At 40.4% G+C, this 27,802-nt stretch overlaps 1 non-coding gene across 1 annotated transcript; it reads right to left on the bottom strand.

Moving 5' to 3' along the window:
* Positions 1–17,942: 17,942 nt before the first annotated feature.
* Positions 17,943–18,048, bottom strand: LOC128045855 (U6 spliceosomal RNA). Its single transcript, XR_008199189.1, has one exon. It is a non-coding gene; the product is annotated as a U6 spliceosomal RNA (small nuclear RNA).
* Between the last annotated feature and the right edge of the window lie 9,754 nt (positions 18,049–27,802).

Consider the following 27,802-nt stretch of genomic DNA (forward strand, 5'->3'; position numbering starts at 1 on the left):
TCAGTGGTTAGGAAATCCCTGGTTGAGGAATTGAGACCCCATAAGCAGCTCAATGTGGTCAAAGGAAAAATAATTAAAAATAAAACATTGATTCCTCTTAAAATAGGAGATATTTCTCTTATTATTTGAAGTGAAAACAAACTCAGTTTTATCAAATATGTCAAATATTTAAAACAAATAGAAAATAAATCAGCAATTTTTAGTTCTGGTAATGCCAAAGAATTGATGCTTTTAAACTGTGGTGTTGGAGAAGACTCTTGAGAGTCCCATGGACTGCAAGGAGATCCAATCAGTCCATTCTAAAGGAGATCAGCCCTGGGATTTCTTTGGAAAGAATGATGCTAAAGCTGAAACTCCAGTACTTTGGCCACCTCATGAGAAGAGTTGACTCATTGGAAAAGACTCTGATGCTGGGAGGGATTAGGGGCAGGAGGAGAAGGGGACGACAGAGGATGAGATGGCAGGATGGCATCACTGACTCGATGGATGTGAGTCTGAGTGAACTCGGGGAATTGGTGATGGACAGGGAGGCCTGGCGTGCTGCGATTCATGGGGTTGCAAAGAGTCGGACACGACTGAGCGACTGAACTGAACTGAACTGAACTGATGATCAAAAAACATCTAATTATCTCAAAATGTTTTTTGCCATTTGTAATTGGTTTTTACCTTATGTGATTTTATGGTTGTACACTGAAGGGTAGCAAAAAAACAAAAAAGGTTGGATCCTTTTTTTTTAATATCAACATATTAGAAAACTTTAAAAACTGTCCTTTTGTGTAGGAAAAAATAATTAGTCTTCAATGAAAGAATACACTTTATTTCTTAAAAGGAAAATGTGTAAAGCCATGATTTTGTGGGACTGAAAGTCTGGAAAACATCAAGGACAATGAAATTTAGTTATGATTGAGTATGTCTGGGTGTTCTGCTGGTAGGTTACTTATCTATTGAAAGACTAATAAGATAAAGACATAAAAAATTCGTAAATTATGATAAATTTATTCCATAAAACTTCCTTTTTTATCTCTTCATTTCAACAAAATTTCTGTGTTGCTATCACCAAGATAGCACATCATTTGTGATCTACAGATAGTAAGGCCAAATTGAACGAATTTTCTTGAGTCATTGTGGTTCTTAAATAATTTTTATTAATTTCAGTTAGGAGAAATTTTGTTGTGCTGAAGCAAGAGAAATGAATTTTAAATAAAGTTCATAAAGCAATACTTAGACTTGGATATGAACCTTGATATTTCCCATATCACAATCAAACAAATGGTGTAATATATGATCAATTATTACTTTCAATAGAATACAACAGAAACTATTACCAGATATTTTTATATCATCATATAAACCACTGCATTTTTTTCCCCAGATTTCTTTGTCTCGGAATAGTATCCACAATTACCCAGGTTTTATTATTCTTCTTACAGTATTTCAATGATGGGGTATGATAAAGGAAAACAAAATAGTAGCATGTTGCTTGATTTGTTCAAATGTCTTTTCCATCAGACTATCCACACTGACCTTTCAGGGTCAGAAAATAATCTCTATAGAAATTAGTTTTAGGTTTATTTGTGCTTGAGTTTACTTCTTCACAGTCATGCAAACTTTTCCATTTCCTTGTTCTAATTTCCTTATATTTCATTCTAATGTCAATTTGTTTAATATCTCTCATGCAATTTCATTCAACATAGAAAAAATGTATCTACAATGTTTATGTTTTAAAAAATTAGATCTGTTTGAACACTTGTATATTATTAAAAGCAAGTAATATTTTAAAAATAGCACAAATTCAAAAAAAATTTTTATTTGTTTTGCCAAAGACTGATTTGCTCTCTGTTTGAGCACCTTTCCCTGTTTCACTTGACTCTTCCACAGCATCTCATATCTTGTTTAAATCAAATCTAACTTTTAGCAGTATGAATACCTCTAAACCTAAAACTGGAACATAAAGATAAGCAGGAAATTGGAGGCTTGGCTTTACTCAGTCATAAAACTTCATTATTCTAGAATCTTTTGTGTTCCTTTTATCACAAAGAAAGGATTTGTTAATTTTTTTTTTTTTTACTTTCCTAATAAAAAATTTCCATTACTCAAATTCTTTTGCACTCCAAAGCAGTTATCTGTTTCAAACAGCAGCACAACCTAAAACCTCATGACATTCAGGCACAGATGCCTTTTGTGTTGAGGACACAGCACAAGAAATGTGAAACAGCATTTCCCTGGGGCCCGAAGGTGTTCATTGCCAGGGCAGAGGCTTAGAGTTTCTGGTAAGAGCTGAATGCCGAGTCCCAAGTGACAGAGGCAGCCATGGCCGTGCATTCCATAATAAATCTACTTTTCTGTGTGTTTGAGAGATGTGAGGTTTTATAAAGTACAGACCTAGGGTAAGGGGCCTGGCAAGGGCCCCTCTTGCCTGGGTCTTGGGAAGGTATTTTCTAGAAGCATCACAACCCCTGAAGATCATCTGACTTGAAATGTTTGTACTCCTCCCTGTTGGGCTGTTCTTCCAGACTAATCTCAATGACTCAGACTTGGTTAGGGGGGATAGTGAGTGGGGAACAGAGAGGGGGTGGCAGGATTTCTACACGTGGATCAGAAATAACAGACATCTACTGAGAACTTACTGTGTGCCAAAGTCTATGCTGAGTATATATTACATTATCTCATTTTAATCTCAAAACTGATCCAGCAATAGTTCATTATCCTCACTTTACAGATGAAGAAAAGCATGCCACAGCCAATCACTGTGGAACACAGAAGGACTTTTCAAATCTGAGCCTGTCTTAAAACTGTACTAAAGGAAGGACCTTGTACTATAAAAAGTTCATTAATGTGTGTATTTGACTTTGGAGTATATTCCATGATGTATTTTTGTTTGACTAAGATGTTAACATTGTTTGTGTGAAAGTGTTAGTCTCTCAGTTGTGCCCGACTTTTTGCAGTCCCATAGACTGTAGCCTGCCAGGCTCCTCTGTCTTTGGAATTCTCCAGGCAAGAATACTAGAGTGGGATATATGTATACCTATGGCTGATTCATGTTAAGGTTTGACAGAAAACAACAAAACTCTGTAAAGCAATTATCTTTCAATAAAGAAATAAATTAAAGATTCTTTACTGTCTGAGCCACCAGCAGCTGAAACATTGGTTGGCTTAGACTAACTACAATTAGTTTGAAAGTGTAACTAATTCTAACTTTGTTTGAAAATAAAGATGGAATTCCCTGGCTGTCCAGTGGCCAGGACTCTGCGCTTCTTCTGCAGGGAGCATGGGTTTGGTCCCTGGTTAGGAAACTAAGATCCTGCAAGCCATGTGGTCAACAAATAAATTAAGGTGAGACTGTAGCTAGTGAACTGCTTGTCATCTTCTAAGTCATCAAAATGAAACTAAAGTTTTACAAACTTCCAGAGAATGAAGACTTAACAAAACTCCGATCAGTCCGAACTAAGAGACATAGCTTGTTGACTAGATGAAACCCATAGTATTAGAAGCAGGAGAGAAGCCCTTGAAGCTAAAGAAGGCAGTCTCAGGACAAATCTGGGAAGTCCACCCATTTTATTAGATGGTCAGTTAACATATGAAAGTCAGGAAGCTTAAATGATTCAGTAATATTTAGGAGTTTTCCTGGAGACTAAATTTATAGCAAGTCCTTAAGAAAAAGTTTGAAAGTCTAGAGATTGCTAAACTTTAAAGGTCAGTGCTGTCTTCAGGGCAATAATCATCTATTATGCTCAAGTTAAAAATCTATTATTGCCACAAAATCCATGGGGATATGAAATAAGGGGAAATCCCTATCTGTCCAGTGGTTAGGACTATGTGCTTCCACTATTGAGATGGGAAGCACAGGTATGATCCCTGGTTGGGGAACTAAAGTCCTGCAAACCTTACTGTGTGGCCAAAAAAGCAAAACAAAAAAATTGAAATGAGAGGGAAGAAGCAGCTGGCTAGGCCTGTGTTAGGTGGTAAGGAACTCACCTGGGAGTTAAAAGTATGTCTTCATCTTTCCTGGAATCATCCAAGATAAGATAGTCTTATCTTACCAGTTCTTCAAGGCTTAAAATATATGACTCATAACAAACTCCATAAATCTTTTTGAGATTGCACTTGTTAAATGACACCAATAATATCTGTCTCCCTCTTCAGTTACTTTGGGAATGTAGGGAGGACCCAAGATACACACAAGAAAGCCCACCAAGTTCTTTGGGAGAAACAACATAAATTACTGTGGTTGATTCGCCCCTTAGCCCATGACGATAAAACCAGCTTCTAGAGTCTCCCTGTTTCCTGAGTCAACTTCTTCAAGGAAATGTTGCAAGCAAAAAAAAGGTGTAATTAGATCTGTTACAGACAACTTCCAAGTTATGGTCATGATGTTCTGAGTCATCCCTGCATTTCTATGTGGGGTCAGCATCTTGGAGAGTCTGTGCTTAAAGGCACAGTGTCTTGAATGGCATTTAACTCAGGCATCATGGCTATTAGATGAGTCAATACACAGAACGACTCTAGTATAATAGCAATGGAGGGCAGGACAAGTACGTGAAATATACTTGCTATACAGCAATAACACCAAAAGCCTTCTAGTCATACCTGATGCCTGTCTTCTAATCAAGTTCCATGTGCATATCCTGGTGGGTGTATGTACTTGTTTTTTTTCTTTGGCCGTGCCATACAGCTCGTGGAATCTCGGTTACCAGACCAGGGATTGAACCCAGGCCATGGCAGTGAAAGACCTGAACCCTAACCACTAGGCCCCCAAGGAACTCCCATGGTAGCTGCACTTTTAATATGTATATGTAATATCTGACCACTCTTATCTCTCATGCCCTGATCTAAGCTACCATCATCTGCTACCCAGATCATTGCATTAACTTACAGGTCTCTCTGTTTCAAACCTTGCACTTCTACAATCTATTCTCCACACAGTCAGACTGATCTTTCAAAAATATATGTCGCTTCTGTCCTCAAAACCCTCCAGTGCCCAGAGTTCCTTCCAGGGCCTATGAAGCCCTGCATGGTCTGTTCCTGCCCCTATGTTCTTCTAACTTCATCTCCTCTCTTCCTATCCCTTCCTCATTCTGTTCCAGATGGCCTTGAAGCCACTCCTCTTGAGTTTTAGCATTTGCACTAAATGTTCCCTCTGTCTTTATCACCCATCCCCCAGGTATCCATGGGATGTGCGGCCTTACTTCTTTCAAATCTCTATTCAGTCATCTTCCTTTCAGAAAGGCCTTCGTTAGCCACTCCATCTGATATAGAATTCTCCATCACTCTATTCCTCATAGCCTGCTTTTCCTCCAAAGCATTTATTACCACCCAGCAATTGTCAATTTATTTGTTAATTTTTAAGTTGTCTGTCCTCCATGCTACAAACACTCCCTGAAGAAAGGGAGGAACATTATCTGTTGCAATCACTGCTGTAGCACCAGCATGAAACAGAGCTTGGTATGAAGTTAATTGAATGATAAATGAAATGAAAATAATATCATGATAGGCACACTGTAATCTCTAATCATGAATTCTGATCATCCCATTTATCAACTGTCATGTAACAATCTACCTCAAAACATAGAAGCTTAAAATAATACTGTCATTCATTTGTTTTGCTGTGAATCTGTAGTTTGGGTAGGACTCAGTTTAGATGGCTTAGCTCTGCTCCATTTGGCATCAACTAAAGCGGCTCAGCTGGAGCCAGAAGGACCCATATTCTAAATGGCCCATTCACAAGGCTGATAGTTTGGGCTTGCTGTTGGCTAGGAGCTTGGTTCCTCTCCATGTGGGCCTCTCTGTGAATTCTTCACAGAATGATGACCAGACTCCTAGACTGAGAGTTCCAAGAGAACAGGGGAGAAGTGCATGGCAGAGTGTGACTTCTATAGTACTCCACGAGACAAGGCAGTCACAAAGGCCCACCTGGAGGAGAGGCATGGACTTCACCTCTTACAGGGGGAGTGGCACGGTTCTAGAAGCATATGTAGAATAGGAGAGATTGTTACAGTCAGCTTAAAAAAAAAAAAAGAAAACAAACACAGTGTTCTAGGGATTCCCTGGTAGTCCACAGGTTAGGACTCTGACTATCCACTGCAGAGAACATGGGTTTGATCCCTGGCTGGGGAATTAGCATTCTGCATGCTAGCGTTGAGCAGGCCAAAAAAAAAAAAAAAAAAAACGTATCTATATATAAAGTCTTCTAGGGAATTGCCAGGTGATCTGGTGGTTAGAACTCCATGCTTCTACTGCATGGATTCAATCCTTGGTTGGGGAAGCCTTGTGACCCCCTCAAAAAAAAATCTCTTATGCTAATTAAACCAATTTTTGATTTTGTAAAATCATTATAACAACAAATATATTGATTTGCATGGAAATGTGGCAGTGGCGCCCCACTCCAGTAATCTTGCCTGGAAAACCCCATGGAAGGAGAGGCCTGGTGGGCTGCAGTCCACGGGAGTCGCTGGGAGTCGGACACGACTGAGCGACTTCCCTTTCCCTTTTCACTTTCATGCATTGGAGAGGGAAATGGCAACCCACTCCGGTGTCCTTGCCTGGAGAATCCCAGGGATGGGGGAGACTGGTGGGCTGCCGTCTATGGGGTCGCACAGAGTCGGACACGACTGAAGTGACTTAGCAGCAGCAGTGCTATGTAATAACTACTTTTTTGGAGCTCATGTTAAAAAGTTATGCTTAAAGTATCTCAGAAAAAAATATATTCAATTCTTTCTGGACGTTGTCTCCAGTCCTACTTCCAGTGGCTTGTTTCTGGCTTCTATAACTACCTCTTCTTTTATTTATTTGTTTTATATTTGGTTGCCCGGGATCTTCATTGCTGAGTGAGGGTTTTCTCTAGCTGCAGCAGGTGGGGGCTACCCTTCATTGTGGTGCATGGGCTTCTCACTGTGGTGGCTTCGCTAATCATGGGGCATAGGCTCTAGGTGGTCAGGCTCAGTAGCTGCAGCACATGAGCTTTGCAAAATCTTCCTGGACCAGGAATCAAACTCATGTACCCTGCATTGGCAGGTGGGTTCTTATCCACTGTTCCACCAAGGAAGTCTTATAACCACCCCTTTAAAAGGGATTTCAACGAGAACTGAATTCTTGATCATTTCTTTTCTTCTACTATTAAAAAATTACAGAAAAAAGTTAAATATCAATTAAAAAGTCAATACACATATTTTAACCACACATCTCAAATGTTCTCTTAGCTGTCTTTGTTTTCAAATATTCTTTCTTTCATGGAGTTGGATATGCATGATTATTCATCTTTGAATTTTATGTTGGGTTTTTTAAACTAATTTTATGGAAATATAGTTGATTTACAATATTATGTTAGTTTCTGCTATATAGCAAAGCAATTCAATTATACATATATACCTTCTTTTTCTTATTCTTTTTCATTATGGTTTATCACAGGATATTGAATATAGTTCCCCATGCTCTTGGGACCTTGTTGTTTATCCGTTTTATATATATAATAGTTTGCATCTGCTAACCCCAAACTCCCAATCCTTCCCTTCGCATCCTCTCTCTCCAAGTCTGTTCTCTATGTCTGTGACTGTTTCTGTTTTGTAGATGAGTTATTTGTGTCATATTTTAGATTCTACATATAAGTTATATCATCATATGATAAATTTGGATTCTTTATCAAGTGGACCTCAATTCAGCTCCATGGCTTGAAAAGCATATGAAATACCTACTACTTGCCTGGTACTGTGATGTTGAAGTAGGAATTAGGAACAGTTATATTTCTGCCTCAGAGCCGAGGATATTTGATCAAATAGAACATTTCATTCATCTCAGAATACTGAGTAGCAAAAAGTTATCATAATATGACATAGTTACTCCATAGTATTTATATTTTCTGTAAAGAAGAGAACCAGAAACATGAAAAACATCATTTATTCAAGGTAATGCCTTTTGAATTTCCTGTACTGATTACTAGCAGGGCCATTTTTTTAATGAACACGTCTTATATTTCCTCTGAAAGCCTGGCCAAAATAAGAATATTTGTTTCCTCTCTGTGCTGGTGCGTGCTCAGTCATGTTCGACTCTTTGGGGCTCCATGGACTGTAGCCCACAAGGCTCCTCTGTCCGTGGGATTTCCCAGGCAAGTATACTGGAGTGCATTGCCATTTCCTCCTCCAGGGGATCTTCCCGACCCAGGGACTGAACCTGCATCTCCTGCATTGCAGGCAGATTCTCTACCTGCTGAGCCACCAGGGAAGTCTCTCTGTAGAGTACTTTTTTTTCCATGCAATTTGAAGTACTGTTTGGTCTTGTCAAAATGGACAGAGTATCCACAGCCAAGGACAGAGTTGAAAGTAGTGCCTGGCAGTCCAGTCAGATGGATGGAGCAGCCTGATTTTCTGAGGTGACTGTGCACCGAGGGTGAGTGAGACAGGCTACAACTCAAGGTCTGCAGTAATAAGAGTCAGTGAGACAAGACACACACCACAAACTCACTAAAAGTAACAGTACAGAAAGTGAGTAACAATGCAAGGGGGACAGTGTGTTATTAAGTGTCACAGAACACACAAGTTAGGAAGTGTGGGGCCCTAGAGAGCCTAGCAGAGAGCAACTCTAGAGCCCTGGAATACTTTGTGCAAAAAGAGGGAATTGGATAGGTGGGGGAGGGTGCTGGGTGCAGGCTGCTGATGAACAAAGGTGGAATGCTGGGGCTTCCCTGGTAGCTCAGTGGTATAAAGAATCTGCCTACTAATGCAGGAGACACGGGTTTGATCCGTGGTCTGGGAATATCCAACATGCCACGGAGCAACTAAGCCCACGCACCACAGCTTTAAGACTGTGCTCTAGAGCCTGGGAGCCGCAACTAACGGTCCACATGCTGCAACTACGGAAGCCACGCACCCTAGGAGCCACGCTCTGCAGCAAGGGAAGCCACCACACTGAGAACCCCGGGCACCACCACTAGAGGACACTCCACTGCTCACTGCAGCTACAGGAAAAGCCCACCCAGGGATGAAAATCCAGCAGAGCCAGAAATAAATAAACAGTTGTTTTAAAGGTGGAATGCAGGGATCAATGTGAAGGTGGCAGTTGGGGTAGACTTGGGCACAGGTGGAGTGAAGGACCCGGTGGGGCACAGGTCTTCCACACTTCCCGGGAGTAATGGGAACAAATGGGGGAAGCTGGGCAGGATCTGGACAGGGAGAAAGCTCAGACTACTGCGTCTGGCTTCCCTCTGGTGTCTAACCATGAGCTTCGGAAGGTTTTTTAGCAGGAAAGGTTCTGAAACCTGGTGTTACATTCTCACGATCACAGGACTGTTCCTCACAAGTTCTTCATATTATTTTGTTAAATGAAACGAATTGCAGTGCTAAAGTTTAAAGAGTGTCAAAATTCATGATTATCATATTACCAATACACACCCTCTTTATTGTGAGAGGAAGCCATGTTTTTCTTCTCCAGTGATGTGGTGAAGAGCAGACTGACTCTGCTGACATGGGTGAGTTAGTCAATGTCTCTGTGCCTCCCAGGAGTAACGTGAGGGCAGTCAGAGCATCTGTCAGCTAGAGGCGTATCAGGAGGATGGTCTGAGCCAGTACAGGGCCGCGCCTTAGAGCAGGACCTGGCATGCAGAGAACGCTGCACAAGGGCTTGTTAACTGAGTCACAGACAATTCTGATAGCACTTTCCCCTGTCAGGACAGACTCAACATAAATGCTGGAGGTGTCAGGCCTTGTTCAAACCTCATTTTCTTCTAGAAAGAGAGTTTCAAGTGGAGTATACCCCAGAACCTTCTCAGTAATGGAGGGTTAGAGCCGGAAGAGGCTTCTGAGAGCAACCAGCGCGGTGGTCCTTGCAGGCGAGGAAACTGAGGCTGTAGCCCCGTGGAACAGCAGCCTCTGAGCACCCCCTGAGCTGTCTCTCCCCTTACACAGAGGGCCTCCCCCTGCCTCTGACACACTGAGCATATTCCCGCCTCTGGGCCACTGCTCTTGCTCTTTGCCCAGAGGTCACTGTGGCCCCGGGTCACGCCCCTCAGGCCTCAGGTCACACGTGTCCCGTGAGGTATTTTTCGAAGTGTATAAATTTACAGTTAATTATGGGTAGTTTTGGCAACCTGCTCCAGTTTTCTTGCCTGTAGAATCCCATAGACAGAGGAGCCTGGTGGGCTATAGTCCATGGGGTCTCAAAGAGTTGGACACAACTGATTGAGTGTGCACACGCACACACGTGCACACACACACCCAATGGGTAGTTTGACACTGCTTGCAGTGCCTCGGTGCACCAGAAGGACTGCACTCAGAAGGCTGCCAGATAGAGCTGTGTTTCAAGAGACAAAAGGCAAATAGGGAAATGAACAAATGACCTGCTCTTCTCCATCCAAGAGTCCCTGAGGAAGGGCACGGCTCTTGGCTGCTGTCCTGACATGTGGGAAGCAGGGAAGGAGGATGCAAGTGAAAAGCTGGGGGGAGCTTTTAAAGCTTCCTCTTCTCCCACTAATGGAGGGGCAGGAGCAGGTCAGTGTAAGTGTCTGTGCTTGTGTTTCAGGCGCAGTGAGGGGGTAGGGAGGAATCCTCAGAAAGAGAAGACTGGCAATGACAGAGTCAATAGGTGTCAGTACATGACTTCACAAAACAAACGAGAAACCGGAAGTAAGCACAGGGCTTCACGGACATTATGCAGTTCATATTCATATATACTTCTGTGTTTGGTCCTAAAATATGAGACGGCCTGTATGTGCACCACAACTGTCCTTTGTATCTCAATCTACTAAAATACGCCAACGGACATTGTCCCTTCAGCATGGAATTGAATGCATCACCTGGGCTCACTGTCTTCTAATTTTTGCCCCCTTTCCTTAACTCACTAATACCTGCTGCCAGTCTTCAGTTGAGACAAAGACCAGCTCAGGGTGGGATGCCTTTTCAAGAACACCTGAAGTTCAGTAGCAGTGACTTCGTATATTCTAAAGACCTTAAGTGACTGAACCAATTCTGGGATGACTTCAAATTTGAAACCAACAAACCAGAAAGACTTCAGACCATTGTGGACTCCAGGGCCAGAGTGGTGTCAAAGACAGAGAATGGGCTTTAGTATCTGCACAATCTCATTAGCACCATAGTCATTGGTACAGACAATTAACGTTTTCTCAGTTTCTGTGAAGTGCTATATAACTGCAGCTTCAAGACCTGATCCCTCACCCTACCTTCCCATCTAGAAAGTGGCCTGTCCCAGACCCCTGCTATTAAGGTAGCCTGGAACCATCACTAGCTCCTTATCTGCCGTCACCCCACAACATTTGGTTTCCTGACTTGGCTTGATGATTACAGCCTTATCTTCAGTTTTTGAGTCTTTGAACTTTGCCCAACTTTGTCTCATATAACCAATGTAGTTATAATATTTACATTGGAATAACAGTTTTGATTGGCATTAGTTTGGGTACTTTAGGTGTAGTTTTAACTTCTTTGCTTTTAGTTCACTGTGTGAACTTTGGCCATTTAATCCTGGAAGTAATCATTAAAACATGGTGTCATCTAATCACAGGTTAAGTAAAAGGCCCTGTCAAAAAAAAAAGGCTTGCTTTGATTTTTTTAATTTTTATATTAGAGTGTAGTTGATTAATAATATTGTGTTAGTTTCAGATGTATAAAATGACACTCTGCTTTAAAACCACACATATAAGAATAATTTTTCATTTGACAATAGTGTAAAATTAACATGACCTTCTGGATAGGAGAATTTGAAAATTTTGTTATCATTACTTAACACATTTATTAATGACTCACCAGTCCTTTTTCCCAGAACCAAGTAAGTTTTATCTCTATAATAGGGAGAGGGCTTCTCAGGTGGCTCAGAGGGTAAAGTGTCTGCCTACAATGCAGGAGACCCAGGTTTGATCCCTGGGTCGGGAAGATCCCCTGGAAAAGGAAATGGCAACCCACTCCAGTACTCTTGCCTGGAAAATCTCATGGACAGAGAAGCCTGGTAGGCTACAGTCCATGGGGGTCACAAAGAGTTGGACACGACTGAGCGACTTCACTCACTTTATAATAGGGTAGATGACTTTTTTTTTCTACCAGATTTCTTCTCAAGGAGAGCACAATATTTGTTGGAGAAAATACTTGGATAAGGTGCTAGTACAAAGGATGAGACCCCGACATGCTCAAGCACCGCGCTTGCTAAATTGCTATGCAGAAAGCCAAGTGAAGAATTTACATTGCTTCTGGAAAGGATTAAGGTGGATGAGAGAGAAGGGAAAGCAAAGAGAGAAGAGTGAATCTATGAATTGACCTTTCTCCATGATCCCACATATCTTCAGCAAAGTCTACTAAAATTCACAGAATGGTGGTGGAAGTGAATTTCTTGTGAAAACTCATGAAGGGCTGAGTTCTGGGAAGGCATTAATGAAAGAGGAACAAAAACAACGAACCCTGAATATGAGCCACAGGCAGAGATGGTCATGAAATCAGAAGCCGCTGTGAATGAGTAGAAACCTGGATTAGGACACTGGATTTTATAGATCTCAGAAACTGAGAGGTTGAGTTCTCTGCCAGCTGAACCTGAAATAATCTTCAGAGAGAATTTTCTGCAGAAGAGAGAGGACTGCCTAACACCAATTGTCAAGCCTGACAGTTTGTGTTAAAAGGGAGGGTAATTACTGCCTAACTTCATCATTTGGAAATTTAAACCCATATCATAAGGATTGGCCTTTTTGTATTGCAGTGAAGAGTCTACTGATTATGTTTTTTAAAACTCCTTCTTCAAACTCTGAAATTTTCAGAAACATATCTCAGTTTTCAGTAGTGAACTGGGATTTCAGACTGGAATTCTGATAACCCAAGTATCAACTTTGATAAATGTCCCCAGAACTGACTTACGCTGCTTTCATGCTCTATTCCTCTGCACCTGTCTCTCTGGGATGAATGTTAAATTCTACCTGTGAAAAAAGCCTGGGGTTAGGGTGAGTGTCTTCTAGATTTCCACATGGCTCTGCCACTTATCACCTCTCTGAGCCCTAAATTCTTTACCTGAGAAATGGCAATAATAATAGTACCTCCCTTTCAGGTTACTTTGAGAATTAAATACTCAATGTTTATTCTTACTAGTAATACTGATGAAAATATTAATGGAAATGCATATAAACCCAATTTCTATGCTGGTGTTTTTTAATCTTCTTAGTTTTCAGGTTTATCTCTTGACATGGATATAGGAAAGTGTCAATGAACCTGAACACAAAAGGAATTTCTCCTGAATAGGGCTAGACATAAACAAGGCAAGCAAATGATAACAAGGGATTATCCAGAACCACAACCTGAAGCCTCTATAGCTATCACATGACTTCTCAGCTGTTGACTAACATTCCATGAATCAGAAATCTAGCCGTTTAAGTAAACATTTTATTCAAATGTAAATACACATAATGTTGGTAAAGATAACTATGGAGTGAATAATTTTAAACATTCCTTTCCTAAGAAGAGGTTTCAAATGAGCTAATGAAGGAGAAAATAAGGGGGCAATGAACAGACTTCTGATAATCCTAAAAAGAGAGAAAAAATTAGAAAATTGAGAAGAGATGTGTCTCAAAGACAAAGGAAGGATTTAGTGATAAAAATGTTAGTAGTTAAGAGAATCTGTTTGCAATATCCTGATACTGTAGCAGATTATCAATGTGGATGATGTTAGACAAGCCAACTCAGAGAGTGGAGATTTCAGTCTAAGGGTGTTGTCTTTCAAACCAGAGTGAGAAGTTAGGTTTGCCTTCCTGTCTCTCACTCTTAACTTGCTTAACCACACTGCTGAAATTTATGTGGGCTGATTTCTCTGGAAATTCATGTGGTCTTGGAAACTGAGAGCTAGAACTGAGGATCACAGTGAGTGCACTGGCCACGCTCAGACTTGGACTGAGGCTGCTGCTAAGTCGCTCCAGTCGTGTCTGACTCTGTGCGACCCCATTGACGGCAGCCCACCAGGCTCCCCCATCCCTGGGATTCTCTAGGCAAGGATACTGGAGTAGGTTGCCATTTCCTTCTCCAATGCATGACTGAGGCAGTTCCTGTGATGTCACCAGAGACTCGTGGACAAAGCATGCACAGGAGATCTCTTCAAGACCAGAAAGATTCTCTAGAACATGGACTCGTCAGGAGTCAGACAAGCTTAGGTCTGCACCCTGACTCAATGGCTTCCTCATTGTTTCACTTGAAGCAAATTACCTAACTACTCTAAACGTTAGTTTCATCATCTGTAAAACAAAATAAATTATACCTCATGAGGTTGTAGTAAATAATACAGTTCACGTGAAGTACCTAGCATTATATCTAGTACATAGTAACTGCCCAACAAAGTACAGTGTGTGTGTTTTTTTTTATATGGAGGTTTGATGGTTTGTCTTATGTGTCAACTTGGCTAGGCTATGGTACCTACTTATTCAATCAGACATTAATGTAGGGACGGCCCTGGTGGTTCAGTGGTTAAGAATCCATCTTGCAATTCAGGGGACGTGGGTTTGATCCTTGGTCAGGGAACTAAGATCCCACAGGCCATGGAGAAACTAAGTCCATGTGCTATAACTACTAAGCTCATGTGTTTAGTAAATAAATTAATTTAATATATATATTTAAAAATGAATGTAGGTATTGCTGCAGTGGTATTTTATAGATGTGGTTAACATCTATAACCAGTTGGCTTTAAGTAAAAGAGATGACCTTGATAATGTGAGTAGGCCTCATCTAATCAGTTGAAGAAATTAAGAACAAAAACAGATTTCTTGGAGAAGAAATTCTTTCTCAAGTATGCAGCATAAAATCATGCTTGAGTTTTTAGTCTGCTGGCCTGCCTTACAAATTTTGGACTCAGGACTGGACCATCAGCTCCTGCCTGAGTTTCCAGCCTGCCAGTTTGCCCTGCAAGATTTCAGATTAACCAATCCCCACCATCACCATGAGCCAATGCCTTAAAATAAAGGAATTGCATGTGTGTGTGTGTCTGTGTATGCGTGTGTGTATTCTATGGTTTCTGTTTCTCTGGAGAACACTGACTGATATATGGATTACACTTTGGGTGTAAATCGGCACAACAGGTTCAGAAAATCCAATTGAGACTGTGGAAAGAGGGAGAAGGGGCAAGAGAGGTTTTAAGAAAAAAAATAGGATCCTTTAAACAGCTCACTAGACCCAATTGGATCACAATAAACTGTGGAAAATTCTGAAAGAGATGGGAATACCAGACCACCTGACCTGCCTCTTGAGAAACCTGTATGCAGGTCAGGAAGCAACAGTTAGAACTGGACATGGAACAACAGACTGGTTCCAAATAGGAAAAGGAGTACGTCAAGGCTGTATATTGTCACCCTGCTTATTTAACTTATATGCAGAGTACATCATGAGAAATGCTGGGCTGGAAGAAGCACAAGCTGGAATCAAGATTGCTGGGAGAAATATCAATCACCTCAGATATGCAGATGACACCACCCTTATGGCAGAAAGTGAAGAGGAACTAAAAAGCCTCTTGATCAAAGTGAAAGAGAAGAGTGAAAACGTTGGCTTAAAGCTCAACATTCAGAAAACTAAGATCATGGCATCCAGTCCCATCACTTTGTGGGAAATATTATGGGGAAACAGTGGAAACAGTGTTAGACTTTATTTTTTGGGGCTCCAAAATCACTGCAGATGGTGACTGCAGCCATGAAATTAAGAGACGCTTATTCCTTGGAAGGAAAGTTGTGACCAACCTAGATAGCATATTGAAAAGCAGAGACATTACTTTGCCAACAAAGGTCCGTCTAGTCAAGGCTATGGTTTTTCCAGTGGTCATGCATGGATGTGAGAGTTGGATTGTGAAGAAAGCTGAGCGCCGAAGAGTTGATGCTTTTGAACTGTGGTGTTGGAGAAGACTCTTGAGAGTCCCTTGGACTGCAAGGAGATCCAACCAGTCCATTCTGAAGGAGATCAACCCTGGGATTTCTTTGGAAGGAATGATGCTGAAGCTGAAACTCGAGTACTCTGGCCACCTCATGCGAAGAGTTGACTCATTGGAAAAGACTCTGATGCTGGGAGGGATTGGGGGCAGGAGGAGAAGGGGACGACAGAGGATGAGATGGCTGGATGGCATCACCAACTCAATGGACGTGAGTTTGAGTGAACTCCGGGAGTTGGTGATGGACAGGGAGGCCTGGCGTGCTGCGATTCATGGAATCACAGAGTCGGACACGACTGAGCGACTGAACTGAACTGAACTGAGACCCAGTTAGAATTTCTACAGGAAGTGGGAGTCCCTCAACTGGTGGGCTACCCAAAGTGGCTACACAAAAGTGGGCCTGGTTCCCTCAGAGGAATTTTTGCTCCCTATCACTGAGCATCTTCTCCTGTGAGTTGCCTGCTTGAACACACCACTTCCTCTGTGATCCTCTGGGATTCATGGGACCATGGGTTAGAGGCGCTTCTTTCCTCCTGACTCGGACTGAGGACTGAAAGATGCTGTACCCCCATCAGTGTACAAACGGGCCCTCTCCGCCTCCTACTCCTTAGAGGCTCTGGAGAAAAGTCAAATGGGAACAAAAATCTCCTCCAACCCCTGAGGATTTCAAGGATGGGCTATTTCCTGCTTTGTGTCACTTACTGACTGGTACACATTCCCCAAAATACTATAGATACAACATGGTGATTGGAATCAGGGTTGGAAGTTGCTCTTTTAAAGTCCCAGAGGGCACCCAGCTCTTAATTAAAGCTCAGAGAAACTAAACACTGCATCTAGACAATAAAGCAGTTAATTAAGCAGAATTTGTTTAGATAATACTAAGATTCAGATTTTATATTAAACTTGTTAAATGACTTAAAAACCACTCACTTCACACACTACTTAAAATTACTTAAAAATCAAGGTACTACTATGCTTTGAAGATTATATCAATAAAAGGAAAACCTAGCAGGAGTAATACCTGTATGGATATCTTAGTGAAAAACTTTGTTTTGTATTACAAATATTAAATGCCTAGATGATTAAACATTGCCAATCAAACACATCTTTTTGTCTCACTTAAGTTTCTTGCACCATGGGTGACTTTCCAATCAGCATTTTCTACCTCTGTCTATTCGCCATACTTCTGTTAAGTTTCACCTTTCTGAAATTCCAGTTTTATCACATCAAATTAATAATGAGCTTCCTCTGATTAAATCTGAGTACCTAAAACAGTAGTATCTATTTATATTTTTAAATTAAAACCCTATAAATCTTTCTACCCAAGTAAAAAGTGTTTCCAAAGATAAATCAAGATCATTATAATATCAGCGGATACTTACTGGAATTTACGTCATTGTTTGGACAAATTACCCCTGAAAAAATTTGAGCTGAGTAAGGAACTAATTATGTCCCATCAAGTGTTTATATGTTTCCCCGATTCTACCCAAGGGTAGGGAAAAGGGGTTTGTGGACAAGATTCAGTAGGGATCCTAGGATATCCAAGAATTCATCAAGCCAAAATAGCCGAAAAGGAGGTATTAGGGAAGGAGAAATGCAGCAATGTGTGAAAAATATTGATAAAATTTGGGTGAGTAACTGAGGAATCAAGGGTCAAGATGACTGGGCGGATAGTGATACTGACGACCGTGAAACTGAAAGACCAGAATGAGAAGGCAAGTATTGAGTAGATACTGAAAAAACTTTGAATTGGTAGAAATATGTTTCATCTTATTTTCCATAAAAGAAATAATTTGAGGAAGAATGAAGCTGTAAAATCATAGAAGAAAAGTTGTTTGTTTTACCAGAATCTGAGTTTTGATCTCATTTGTATCTCTGCTGACTCTGGGTCTACATCCAGTGTGTTTGGGGTAAAAGCACAACCATGCTGACTGCTCTCATTTTGAATTTTTGACTATGAACTTTAAGTGGGCCATTGATGATGCCTGGCAATCCATCATATTGTATTTCTCTATTGAATTTGTTTCACTGTCCCAGACAATTATGTCATACATTCCTCTTGGCTTTTTCTTCATCTTCATGAACACTTCACAAATTTTCATATTCCCTTGTTCAGGGGTTATGCTAATTCTCTCTCTATTGTTCCCATTTTAGTATATGTGCTGCCAAAACAAGCATTCTTTTAGCTTCTGAAATCATCAGTACTGTCTACATCCTCACTCTCCGATGGCGTTTCTTCTTATTTCACTGAGAAATTATAAGCACAATCAGAAAAGAATGTCTACAAATTCCCACCATCTCTACCCCGCTAGACACTTTCGTGTATAGACACCTTGCCTTTCCTCTTGTAACAGTGGATGAATTGCCCATGATTCCATCTGAGGCTGACTCTTCCACGCCAGCACCTTGTTCTGTGATGTCTCTCCAGTGATTCGCTCCCTTCTCTCCTGCACCCTCAGTTTCCTCCTTCTAACAGATCTTCTCAATTAGCATCCAAACAAGATGTTATTTATCTCACTTTAAAAAACAAACGAACAAAAAACACTTTCTTACAACCATCCTCCACTTTTCACCTTTCCGTTACAGCGGAACTATCGCAAACATTTGTCTATGATTCCATGTTCTTTCCTCTTATTTTCTCTTGGACCCACTCCAGTCAGTCTTTTGCCTACACTGTTCAGTGGAAACAGCAGCAATAATGTCCATTTTGCTAAATCCAGTGGTCATTCTTTACTCATCAATAGCAATTAACTCAGTATTCTTGAAATACTTTTTTTCTTCTCTTGGCTGCCCAGACTCTACACAGTCTCCTGGTTCCCATTCATTTCACTTGATTGCTCTTTCTCAGTCTCTTTTGTTAGTTCCTCCTCTCTCCAGCCTCTCTAGTTGTGCTCTAGCTAAGACTCAGTCTTTAAGCCTGTTCTCTTCTTCATCTATACTCACTCAGCTCAGTTTCATGGCTTTATGTGCGTCAGTAAGTATGATCCCATTTTTATAAATAAACTATAGAAATGAAAAAGAAAGAGAAGAGACCAAAAATGTCAATGGTGATTATCATTCGGTGATGAGATTATAAGCAATTTTAATCTTTGTGATCACATACAATTAACAGGTAATGTTTCTATAATCTGATTTTTTTTTTTTTTAAAAAGAAGTATACACGGCTGGAGGGATGCAGAGAAATTTACCTAATAAACTCTAAAACTTTCTTTTCCCACTCTAAGAATCAGAAGCTTTGGAAATAATGAGAGACATGCAGATTTGAAGCAATACTTCACTGGTGGGAAAAAAGAAGACTTGGTCAACAAAAACTATGCCAATTTGCTTGCATTGTCCAGGATGGGACCTGTTTATATTTCCCAGGCTCTGAATGACTGAGATTGAGGGTCATTCTCCTGAGGAAGGACAATGGGAAAGTCTGAAGGCTTGAGGATCCCAGCCCATGAGTCCTTAGTGTCCACAATTTTCTTTGATGTAGAATAAAAATTCACTGAATATTTTCGTTCCCTAATAATTGAATTTTAGTAGTAGTACTTCTTGTTTCCTAAACCAGAATTTTCCTCTTAAAAAAATTTTTGGCATGTAATATTTGCTAAAAAAAAAAAAAGAGAGAGAGAGAGAATATCTGTATGTAATGAAATTCAATAATAAAATAGATGGCCTTAAACAACCCAAACTTTGCCTGGTCCCAATACCTCACCAATACATTTGCATGTACCTGGGCCACTCCTTTCCTATCCTATGGGCTTGCCTGTCTCCCCAGAGGAAAAAAAACACTAATGTTAGCATTTTCATATCTATTTTAACAGTTTTGTTGAGTACATTATGTATACTTTCTTAAACAATGTATTATTTAGTTCCTTTTAGAACTTCTTAAAAATAGTGTCATATCTTATGAGGCTTTCTGCAAATTTCTTTTGCAACTCAATATTATGTTTCTACGGCTTCCCTGGTGGCTCAGTGGTAAAGAATCTCCTTGCAGTGCAGGAGATACAGGATTGATCCCTGGGTTGGAAAGATCCCCTGGAGGGGGAAATGGCAACCCACTCTAGTATTCTTGCTTGGGAAATCCCATGTACAGAGGAGCCTGATGGGCTACAGTCCATGAGGTCACAGAGTCGGACATGACTTAGCTACTAAACCACTACCATCACTATGTTTCTAGGTTTCATCTACATTTTGTGTAGAGCTGTAGTTCATTCATTTCCCCTGTTATATAATATCCATTGTGTTAATATTCCATGTACATTCACCTGTCAATGGATATTTGGTTTTGTTTTTTTTTCTACTACTAATAATGCTGTTATGAACTTTCTTGAAATAAATGTGTGTAAGAGCTTTTCTAGGCCAATAGTTTCCATGCTTGTTTCCCACTGCAACGCAAGTAATAGGTAAATTTTACTCTACAATTCAGTACACCTATATAGCACAAATGGTGTGCTGTTCATTCACTTTCATAGCATAGAGTTATTGCTGGAAAGCAGAAGTTATTTAGAAGTATATTTTCGGGACTCCCTTGGTGGTCCAGTGGTTAAGAATCTGCCTGCCAATGCAGAGGACATGGGTTCAATTCCTGGTCCAGGAAGATTCCACATGCCAAGGTGCAACTAAGCCCTTGCGCCACAACTACTGAAATTCAAGTGCCCTAGAGCCCGTACCTCCTCAACAAGAGAAGTCACTGCAATGAGAAGACCACACAGCACAGCTAGAGAAAAGCCTGCACACAGCAACAAAGACCCAGAACACCAAAAAAGAAGAAAAAAAAAGAGCGTATTTTCAAATATTGAGACCTCTGGGGATTAAAATTGATTTATCTATCTTTTTACCTTAAAGAGAGAAATGTAAATAGATAAAATTTTTGCTGTTGACTTCTTATTTCATTGCATTTTGGTCAGAGAAAGTATTCCATATAATGCCAGTTATTTAAAATTTGTTGAGACTTGCTTTATTGTCTGAAAAGTGGTTAATGTTTAGAAATGTCCAGTGTATGCTTGAGACAAATAAGTATTCTCAGAAACTGGTCCTTATTTTTCCATAAAAAATTCAAAGTTGTTAATTATTTTTTATAAAACTTTTAAAACAATGTTTACAGATGTAAGAATTTGCTTTAAAATACTCCAGTTCCTCTTGGGCTTTCCCCAAAGCTCAGCAGGAATACTCTGCCTGCAATGCAGGAGATGTGGGTTCTAATCCCTGGATCTGGAAGATCCCCTGGAGGAGTAAACGGAAACCCACTCCAGTATCCTTGCCTGGGAAGTCCCAGAGGAGCCTGGCAGGCTACAGTCCATGAGGTTGCCAAGACATGACTGAGCAATAGAGCACTACTACTCCTCCAGTTCTTCTAAATCACTCAGAAAAACAAAAAAAAAAATTGCAGAAATATTTTAAACCAGCAGTCAAATTTTTGACACTAATGACCAGTTTCACGGAAGACGATTTTTCCACAGACGGGGCCAGGGGAGCGGGGTGGGGGTGGGGTTGGCGGGGGCTTGTGGTGGGTGGGTGGGGGTAGGGGATAGTTTGGGGATGATGGTGGCTCAGCCGGTAAAGCGCCTGTCTACCATGTGGGAAACCTGGGTTCGTTCTCCGGGTCGGGAAGATGCCCTGGAGAAGGGAATGGCAATCCACTCCAGTACTATTGCCTGGAGAATCCCATGGACAGAGGAGCCTGGTAGGCTACAGTCCATGGGGTCACAAAGAGTCGGACACGACTGAGCGACTTCACTTTCGCTCACTTTTACATCTATTATTATTATATCAGCTCCACCTCAGATCATCAGGCATTAGACCCTGGAGGTTGGGGAGCCCAGCCTTAAATAAGGTTGCCAAAATGGGGAATTCCCTGGCAACCTAGTGATTAAGACCCAGCACTTTCACTGCTGTGGCTCTGGCAAGCCACATAGGGCAGCCAAAATAAAAAAAATATTGCCAAAACACGTCAGTACTTAGGGGTTCCTTACATCAAACCAGGAACCCTTGAAGTGAGGTTTTCCAGCTAGCAGCAGCAACACTACCTGGGGACCTACTAGAAATGAGTCCCAACCTTGACCTACTGATTTAGAAACTGGGATGGACCCAGCGATCTGTTTTTACATACTCTCCAGGTGATTCTTTTGTACACTAAAGTCTGACATTTTATCACAGCTATCTTTTTGTTGGTGTTTGCCTGGCTTATCTTTTTCTAACTGAAATTCTATTAAGGTAATAGTACATTTATGCACAGTTGTAAGAAATACTACAGGGAAATCTTTCATATACTTTGCCCAGTTTCTCCCAAGGCTAAGATTTTGCAAAATTATGGCATATCACCACGTCTACTGACACTGATGACTGGCCTTTTTTCTACTTCTTTAAACCTTTCCATATTCTTATATTTTAGGTATGTCTCTTGTAAATAGTTGGGTTTTATTTATTTTTTCATCCAATCAACTTTTTTTTTTTAATTTTTAGCCTGCACTGGATCTTTGTTGCTGAGCGAGGGCTTTATCTCGTTGCAGTGAGTGTGTGTGTGTGGTGGTGGTGGGGGTGGCTGGGGGGGTTTGGGGGCAGGCAGGGGGCAGGGTGCAGGCTTCTCATTGCAGCAGCTTGTCTTGTTTTGGAGCATGGGCTCTAGAGAGTGGGCTCAGTATTTGTGGCGCATGCGTTCAGTTCCTGGTACGATTCCTGGGAAGATTCCACTTGCTACCTTCCCAACCTAAATTTCCAGTTTTTTCAGATATAGCTTTTAAATTTTAAAGCATTTGGTAAACTGTGGCTGAGTTTTTTCTGTTGCCAATAGCAAACTGCTTTTCCATTTATGGAGAATTCATGCCTTTCAAGCATTTTAAATATGACAATATTTATAAATGTGTGGTTTGGAGGAATTGTTTAAATTCTTTTTCCTAATTTCCTTTCTCTTCAGAATAGATTCTTTCAATAAGTAATTTGTAGTAATGACTGTGTTGACTTCAATTTCAGAATGTAGTAGCTATGTTAAAGATGAACTATTTGGTCTTATTGAAGCCAACACAAAACTTGCTGCTGTGTTTTTTTTTCAATGATAAATAAAACACAGAATTTGTAAATAAATAAATGTTTCCAATTTTTTTGTTTTATCTTTAAAAAAAAAAACTTCCAAATGAGCAATATTTATTGTTATATATATATTTGTTTAGATTTGACTACCTGCTTACTTGCATCTTTGCTTAGTAGTTCATTTCCCACCTTTTAGCTAGAATTATTTTTCTTCTTTCTTTTCCTGCTTCTGGTCTGAGATCAACAACATTGGCATCACATGGGCAATTATGAGAAATGCAGACTCATGGGCTCTTCCTCAAGCTCTACTGAAACAGTATCTGTATTTAATATAATCCCTGGGTGATATGTATACACTTTAAAGGTATACATATTGAAGTCTAAGAAGCATTGCCCCAAAGTATTCCCTTTCAGAATTCTGGCCTGTGCAAATTTCTAGTGGCAAACATTCTCAGTTCCTATTTATCCAAGAAGATCTTAATTTTACCATTCTTCTTGAAGGGGTGCCCAATTCTTCATCAGCAGCTATTTTCTCTTAACATTTTTAATGACATCATTTCTCTATCTTCTAAATTACTCGCTCTTAAATTTTTTGTTTACCTAGTTGCTATTTCTCTCTTACTGCCACTGAGATATTTTCTTTTGACACTATTCTGTTTTATTACAGTTTTTTCAGCTTTAGATAGGAGTTTTCCTTGTGGTATAGATTTGGGCTGAGCGCCAAAGAATTGATGCTTTTGAACTGTGGTGCTGGAGAAGACTCTTGAGAGTCCCTTGGACTGCAGGGAGATCCAACCAGCCAATCCTAATGGAAATCAGTCCTGAATATTCACTGAAAGGACAGATGCTGAAGCTGAAGCTCCAGTACTTTGGCCACCTGATGGGAAGAATTGACTCATTGGAAAAGACCCTGATACTGGGAAAGCTTGAAGGCAGGAGGAGAAGGGGACGACAGAGGATGAGATGGTTGGATGACATCGCCAACTCGATGTACATGAGTTTGAGTAAACTCCAGGAGTTGGTGATGGACAGGGAAGCCTGGCATGCTGCAGTCCATGAGGTCCCAAAGAGTTGGACACGACTGAGTGAACTGAACTGAGACTCACAAAACTATAGTTTTGCCTTTTTTATACTTAAGTATCAGAAAACTAAGATCATGGCATCTGGTCCCATCATTTCGTGCCAAATAGATGGGGCAACAGTGGAAACAGTGTCAGACTTTATTTTTTTGTGCTCCAGAATTACTGCAGATGGTGATTGCAGCCATGAAATTAAAAGACACTTACTCCTTGGAAGGAAAGTTATGACCAACCTAGATAGCATATTCAAAAGCAGAGACATTACTTTGCCAACCAAGGTCCATCTAGATAAGGCTATGGTTTTTCCAGTAGTCATGTATGGATGTGAGAGTTGGACTGTGAAGAAAGCTGAGCACCGAAGAATTGATGTTTTTGAACTGTGTTGTTGGAGAAGACCCTTGAGAGTCCCTTGGACTGCAAGGAGATCCAACCAGTCCATTCTGAAGGAGATCAACCCTGGGATTTCTTTGGAAGGAATGATGCTAAAGCTGAAACTCCAGTACTTTGGCCACCTCACGTGAAGAGTTGACTCATAGGAAAAGACTCTGATGCTGGGAGGGATTGGAGGTAGGAGGAGAAGGGGATGACAGGGGATGAGATGGCTGGATGGCATCACTGACTTGATGGACGTGAGTTTGAGTGAACTCCGGGAGTTGGTGATTGTCAGGGAGGTCTGGCGTGCTGCAATTCATGGAGTCGCAAAGAGTCGGACACGACTGAGCGACTGAACTGAACTGAACTGACTGATACTTAATTATTAGGAAAACCGTATGGATCATAACTAGATAGGAGTTAAGCCCTTTAAATTCTGATAGGCCAGAGATAATAGAATTCTGTACCATTGTTTCAGGTCTACATCAAAAGATTACAGTCTTTCTATGGAACTCATCCATAGAAAAAGGATGAAATATTGCCATTTGCAGCAACGTGGATGGACCTAGAGAGTTTCATTCTGAGAAAGTAAGTCAGACAGAGAAAGATATATAGTTTATAACATTACTTAGATGTAGAATCTAAAAAATAATACAAATGAATCTATATATAAAACAGAAACAGACTCACAAATGTAAAAAACACACTTATGGTTACCAAAGAGGAAAGGCAACAGGAGAGAGATAAATTAGGAATGTGGGATTAACAACTAGATAAGCAACAATATTTACTGTTTAGCACAGTGAACTATAGAAAGATATCTTGTAATAATCTAATATGTAAAACAATCAAAGTAAAACCGAATCACTTTGCTGTACACTTGAAACTAACACAACATTGTAAATCACTATATTTCAATTAAAAAAACTTAAATGATGAAATGAGCACAGGCTAGGATCTAGGACTAGTAAATTATGTGTTGCCCATAACTTCCTGTTGATTACAAACAAAGATAAAATGTTCTCTTTCACTTTCCCCACAATTATTACAGAATGAGTAGTATTGGGGCAGGGAAACCACTAACAGATATCAGTCTTTCCTTCCTTGTAAATGGAAACTCCATCCTTCTATTTGCCCAATCCCCAAATGTTGGAGTCAAATCATGTTGACCTACTTGAACTTCCTACTCTGGCCCAAACAGTCATTTTCTCATTAGCTTCCCTGTTTCTACCTTTCCCTAGAATCAATTTTGAGAAGGAAACAGCAACCCACTCCAGTATTCTTGCCTAGAGAATCCTGTGGACAGAGGAGCCTGGTGGGCTGCTGTCCATAGGGTCACATAGAGTCGGACACGACTGAAGCGACTTAAAATGCATTTATGCATTGGAAAAGGAAATGGCAACCCACTCTAGTGTTCTTGCCTGGAGAATCCCAGGGACGGAGGAGCCTGGTGGGCTGCCGTCTATGAGGTCGCACAGAGTCGGACATGACGGAAGCGACTTAGCAGCCCCAGCAGCTAGAATCAATTCGCTGCACAGCAGCCTGATGCTTTTAAACATAGAACAGATCAGAGCATGTCACTCTGCTTATCCATCCCACTTGGAGTAAAAGCCAAAGGCCTGAAGATGGCCTTCAGGGCACACTTTGTATCCTGGTTCTGTTTTCTCTCTGATTTCATATCCTAGCATTTTCTATGTTGCTCATGCCATTCTGACAATAACACTAGCCTCTTTGCTGTTCCTTGATTACACTAGGTATATTCCTGCCTTGGAGCCTTTGTACTTGCTTTTCTCTCTGCCTGAAATACTCTTTGCTGGATGACTTGCTCTCTTACTACCTTGTTTGTGAGATCTTCCTCTGACTATTTTATTTAAAAATTTAATAACCCTTCCCCATACTCCTTCCTTTCTGTGTTTTAATTTTCTCCTTATACTTACACCATTGTATATACCATATATTTCTGGAAGGTTGTTTATATATTCAACTCACTATTTCAACTAAGTCAACTCAAGATTCTCTTTCTCATTTTTAGGAGGCTTTCTTTTCTCTTCCTATTGTGGAAATATATACATATATATCATGAAGTTTGCTATTTTAACTGTTTTTAGATCTACAATTCAGTGACATTAAGTACATTCACAATATTGTATAACCATCACCATTATCTAGTTTCAAAATACGTTCATTTCCTCAATCAGAAACTCTCTGCCCATTTAAGACTAACTCCCCATGTTCCTTTCCCCTGGACCCTAGTAACCCCTATTTTACTTTCTGTCTCTGTGAATACCTAGATAGCTCATACATGTGAAATCATATAATATTTGCTCTTTTGTGTCTGGTTTATTTCACTTAACATATTTGAGCTTTATTCATCTTGTAGTATATGGCACCCCACTCCAGTACTCTTGCCTGGAAAATCCCATGGATGGAGGAGCCTGGTGGGCTGCAGTCCAGGGGGTCGCTAAGAGTCAGACACGACTGAGCGACTTCACTTTCACTTTTCACGTTCATGCACTGGAGAAGGAAATGGCAACCCACTCCAGTGTTCTTGCCTGGAGAATCCCAGAGACGGGGGAGCCTGGTGGGCTGCCGTCTATGGGGTCGCACAGAGTCGAATACGACTGAAGCGACTTAGCAGCAGCAGCAGCAGCAGTATGTATCAGAACTTCATTGCCTTTTACAGCTGAATAATATTCCATTGTATGGATATACCATATCTTTTTTATCCATTCATTTGTTGATAGATTCTTGGGTTGTTTCTCCTTTTGGCTATTATAGATAGTGCTGCTATAAACACTGGTGTATCTGTTTAAGTTTCTGTTTTGAATTCCTTTAAGCAGCTTGAAGGATAATTGCAGGGTCAAATGGTGATTTTGTTTAACTGTTTGAGGAACTGCCAACTGTTTCCACAGTGGCTTCATCAGTTTGCATGTCCATCAGCAATGTGTAAGTGTTCTAATTTCTCCATGTACTCTGAAATATTTGTAATTTTCTGATTTTTTTTTTCCTAATAGCCACCATACTGAGTGTCAAATGGTATTTCATTGTGGTTTTCATTTGCATTTTTCTAATGACTAATAATATTGTGCATCCTCTCAGGTGCTGTTTTATATCTTTTTTAGGTGAAATGTCTGTTCATGTTTTTTCCCATTTTTTAATTGGCTTATTTGCTTTTTTGTTATTCAACTGTAGCATTCCTTTATATAGCTTAGGTATTAATTCCTTATCAAATATATGATTTGAAAATATTTTCTCCCATTCCATGAGTTATTTTCTAACTCTTTTGATAGTGTCCTTTGATGCAGACACATTTTTAATTTTGATGAAATCCAATTTATGTATTTTTCCTTTTGTTGCCTGTGTTTTTGGTGTCACATTTAAGAAATCCAATGTTATAAAAATTTCCAGCTATTTTTTAAATGAGTTTATAGCTTCAATTCTTAAGTTGAAGTCTTTGATCCACTTTG

The sequence above is a fragment of the Budorcas taxicolor genome, chromosome 3 (genome assembly GCF_023091745.1).
Source record: "Budorcas taxicolor isolate Tak-1 chromosome 3, Takin1.1, whole genome shotgun sequence".
Taxonomy (NCBI): Eukaryota; Metazoa; Chordata; class Mammalia; order Artiodactyla; family Bovidae; genus Budorcas; species Budorcas taxicolor.